Source organism: Artibeus jamaicensis, unplaced genomic scaffold (assembly GCF_021234435.1).
Source record: "Artibeus jamaicensis isolate MK-2021 breed Jamaican fruit bat unplaced genomic scaffold, CSHL_Jam_final contig_548, whole genome shotgun sequence".
Classification (NCBI taxonomy): Eukaryota; Metazoa; Chordata; class Mammalia; order Chiroptera; family Phyllostomidae; genus Artibeus; species Artibeus jamaicensis.
The window spans coordinates 3,417,465-3,422,270 of NW_026521883.1; the positions used below are offsets into that span (position 1 = coordinate 3,417,465).

General features: G+C 42.4%; 1 pseudogene; it reads left to right on the forward strand.

Moving 5' to 3' along the window:
- The first annotated feature begins 680 nt into the window (after positions 1-680).
- Positions 681-1,701, forward strand: LOC119057020 (V-type proton ATPase subunit d 2-like; annotated as a pseudogene).
- Positions 1,702-4,806: the final 3,105 nt, after the last annotated feature.

Consider the following 4,806-nt stretch of genomic DNA (forward strand, 5'->3'; position numbering starts at 1 on the left):
GCAGAATATAAAGAGAACTGGGTGAGTGGGAAAAGCCTAGCCCAGTCTCAGTGTTGAATGTTGGATGAGGGCGCAATCAGCACCCAGCTAAGATTGTACGAATCCAGCTCAGCCAGGCAACTTGAGATTGAAAAAAGTCAAGGGCTGGAGAGACCCAGACAGTCAATATGTCTGGGAGAACTATGAAGCCAAACCTTGGGGCTCCAGCCTCTGTGTGAGGAGAAGTGAATCCAGAAAGAGGTTGGTGTTCATAGAAAACGGAAGGGGAGGGGTATTGCTGTGTGGGAATTTAGCTCAAGGTTAGCCTGAAGAAATAGAATTCAGAAAGCCAGTTCAGAGAAGGGGAGTTAAAGTTTAAGGTCCTGGAGGTGAAAAGTTGCAGTCACTGTGTGGACTGGGAAAATTGCACTTGTAAGTAAGTAAAAAAAAAATCTGAGCTCTAAACACAGCCAATCAATGAGCTGTGCAATCTCAGAAAAAGGATTTTACCGTCTGGAGTCCTGTCAGTGGAACAAAGTGCAATTCAACGGTCCTGTCTGTCTTTTGGATTCCACAGTAGTGGGGCAACAGTGGTACAACTCATGACAGGGTTGTGCCAAGGAAATTCTGTGTAAGAATCCAGAGGCAGCTGTCCATGTAAAAATCCTGGCGTTGCGCTGCTATAGAGTGCATAAACGCACATGTGCTCCTGCCAGTCCATCTACCAAAAGGAGGAGGCAGATGGTGGAGATAAAGAGGAAGTGGTACTGTTCTCAAAGTTGACGTCAAAGAAAAAGATGTGCCGAGGATTCGAGAATTTCCAGAATCATTCCCTAGAGTTCATAAGTACATTTTTCACCTACATGACGTGGAGTTACGTGATCAACAACTTGAATCTACCAATGAACAGCATGTTGCAGAAAGTCTCCATGAAGGAAGTTCTAGGGAAGTGCCACCTGCTGGGCCAAGTCATGGAAATGAAAGCAGTCAACATTCCAGGGAAGCCTCCTGATCTCTTTAATGTCTTCCTGGTGGAAATGCCCTTAGCTCCATTCTTTCAAGACTGCATGTCTGAAAATACCTCAGGTGAACTGAATATTGAAATACTGTGCAAGTGTTACCTGGAGGCATTCTATAAATTCTGTAGGAATCATGATGATGTCACGGCAGAAATTATCTGTTCTATTCTTGAGTCTGAGGCTGATAGAGGTGATTTTATCATCACTCTTAACTCCTTCAACACGAAACTGAGCAAAGATGACCAGAGGCCCTCTAGTGGACCTGTGGCAAGCTCTATCCCATGGGGCTGCACCTGCTGGTCCAAGCAGAAGACTTCCAACAGATGAAGAGAGAAGGGAGCCACTATGAAGTATGCAAGCCTGTGAGGCTGTGGGTGATGGCAGTGGGGGAAAGTCATTGGAGGTTGCATTTTATGAGCATAAGGTAGAAATAATGTGCCAGCATTCAACAGGCAGTTCCGGTGTGGCTTCTTTTATGCTTACACAAAATTGAAAGAACAAGAAATGAGACACACTATGTGGATTGCAGAATGCATCTCATGAACATATCCAAATTAACAGCTACATTCCTATTCTACAACCCAGGATGGGGCCTTGGAGGCAGAAAAGTATAAATGTGAAGACGATGCTATCGAGGAAAATGAAAGGAATTGTGTTAGATTATCTAGGTTGCACAGAAGAAAGCCACATGGCCCCTTTGTGAGTCGAAGACCCACTGGAAGCACAGAAAACTAGCCCTAAAACAAAGCTCTCATTCCCCCAGCTTCACCCCCAATACACAGCCTTAAATCTTGCTTCTACATTTATGTCTCACTTTTCACCGAGCCTTGGGTATTAATTTTAATTAACCCTTTTGTACTTTCCCTACTTTTATTTTGTAGTGTTAAAAATCAAATCTAACAAAAGTATTTTACTCTTAAAAAAAAGAGGAAGCTATGTAACTTCCCAGGAACATTGCAGGACTGCAAGGAGCCATTTTTTCCATATTCTTCCTCCACCAGCTTATAGGGTGTGGCTTCCGGGGCTCCACCAGGGCACTTATGTCATGTTTGTGCTCTCCTTTTCAGGCCCCACCCCTGCATGCCCTGGCAACAGAGCAAAAAATTAGTGAATGGCCCTTCACCCACCTTCCCAAATGGACTGCCTTGAGCCACTGCAGCGGGCCTCTGCCAAGAGCATCAATTGGAGAGTGACCAGGCTACTCCCTTAATGATGAGGGTGAGGCTTGGGAGGGTCAGGGAGTCCAGCTCTGTGGCTGTCTGGTACATTCTTACAGTATGGCAGGGTGACCTCAGGCCCAAGGCCTCTCCACAGGCCTCCAGACCACAGAGTTTTAGGTTTTGGATATTTCTTTCTCTGAGCTCTATGCATTTGGATATTTCGAAGGATTTTACATGCCAAGTTTTTAAGTTACCTTTAAAAAAAAAAAGGATGAAAGTCTAAGATAGTCTGGAGAGGAAGATCTTCTTGTTGGCATTGTATCAAATTCTTTTCTCTGGGGGAGGCCAGCTGTGGAGGCAGGGTGGGATGGGTTCATGAAGGTTGTAGCATGTTCTGGTTTGGGGCCCGATATTGTTGAAAAAAATGCTCAGAGGAGACTCCAAGCACTTAGATTTTTGGCTTTAAAACTGTCTTTGTTTAGATGTTCATATCTGTTTAAAAGTTTTCTTAAACAGAAGCAATAAAGGAACTTATATAGAATATTTTCCATGAAACAAGTTTTTTTTTTCTATCCCAGGCTGACACATTCACTCTAAAATCACACTCATGTTTAATATATAAGTATGAAAAATAAGTGAAATATATAGGATCCTGCTGAGTTTCAAAATACTTCAAACTTTTTACAATAATAATAACAACCGCTTTCAGCTACGACTTGAGGTTGGGTCCCAGGTCCTACTCTAAGTGTTTCATATACATTACATCAATATTTTCAACAGTCTTTAAATGATGTATCATTATCCCCATCTTAAGGACAAGGAACCGGAGACTCACAGCTCAAGGAGCTTACCTAGGGCACACTAACAAGCATCGGAGTTTATGTTTGTATCCAAACCTAGATTTGTTTGACTTGAAAGCCTGATCCCCATCAGCGGTGTGTTGGTGAATGTTCATAACCAGCTCTCTGTGGGGAGGGGGGGAGGGGAAGACTGCTTTAGAGTGTTCGCCAATTTACTGTAGTATAAATATTCCCTTTGTGCTGATTTCAAGCTACCAACTTGACCTCACCGCACAGAGCTGAGAACACACAAATTCCACTCTTGCCGGAGTCAGCTGCCTCCAGCACACGTAGCTTACTTTGTGTATTATGTTGTCATTAAATACATTTTGGAGCCTGGGGTGAACTTGTGTCACTCACCATTGAGTAGCAAGGTCCACGATCTTTCCACTCTTTGTATTCACGTACACTTATTCTTCTTGTAGGGTTCCTCCTCGGAGCACTGCTGCTGGGTACTTGATGTAGCCAAGAACCGCCTGAAGGCTTCACATGCATTTTCTCACCTGATTTTCCCGACAGCCATTTTGAGGAGACTACTGTTGTTTTCCTTATTTCACAAAGAGAGGGAAGAGACGCTCAGAGAGTTGAAGTTATTTGGTGAATGCCACACAGCTCACAAGTGAGGTGTGGTTGGCCTAACACTAGACCTGAGTCTGTGAATCCTGTAGACGGTGAACCTTTCAGGAAGCACTGGGGAAACAAATAAGATGCTGGAGTGAAGTAATGTTATCCAAGTAAGACTGGATATAGATGAAATTTTATCTATATAATGCCAAAAAAAGGTATCTGTCACTTGCCTCTGGATGATAACAAGCAACAGAATGATTAGCTGTGCTTTTAATTTTTTAAACCTGGATAATTAGGGAAAAGCAACTGTGGTACAATGAAAAGAATATAGAGGAATCGAAGGGTCTCGATCGAGTTCACTCTCAGGCAATGGACAGCTGCGTGATCTCGGACGTGCCCCTTGACCCTTCTTAGCTTTGACCATCTCATCTCCAAAATGGTTGAATAGGCACCAACTGAGACCATTTAAGTGAATGATGTTTAGGACCCAAATGTTTGTATAATATTGAGTTTTGGGGTTGAACAGACACAGCTGAACAAAAGGAACTTCTTTTTGTTCACAGTCTGAACTCTCAGGAAAAATATTTAAAAGTCCAGAATTAGTGCAGCTACTGTGTAATTTGGAGTTTGATAATAAAAAATGATACACAATTGTTTAATCTTTAGTTTTTATAGAACTAAAAAGTTGTGAATTTATGGATGAACATTTGGAACAAATCTTCTCCAGGAGGACTTGGTCTAGTCATTTTATTTCTCAGATTTCTCATCCTTGATTTTAAGATGAGGGTAGAAAACCACCTGAATCCAGATGAACTAAACTGTTGCCGCAGGTTCCTCCTTAGGGTTGTCTCTCTAAACTCACTTTGCATGGAGATGGCAGATGCATCTAACCGCAGGCTTATGAAAGTTTTCTCATACATGCAAATCACAAGCAGTATCAAGACTGGATGCTTAAGGAATTAAACCCTCTACATTCTCCTTTGACCAGAAGGAATGTTGAGAAATAAAGTACGGCTCTGTTTCCCCAGGGATGTGATAAAGTCTGAGACTTGCAAAAGAGCTTAAGTAGTACGACTTGTGTAAGAAGAATTCTTTGGGTGCAGTTAGTATAAACAAAGGGTCCTTGGCACGAACAGAGAACTAAGCAGCTGCAAGAGATTTGCTTAGAAAACCAAAAAGATTAAATACTCTTAGGAGAGAGAGGAAATACCCACTAAATTCTCTATTTCCTTTTTCCATTTC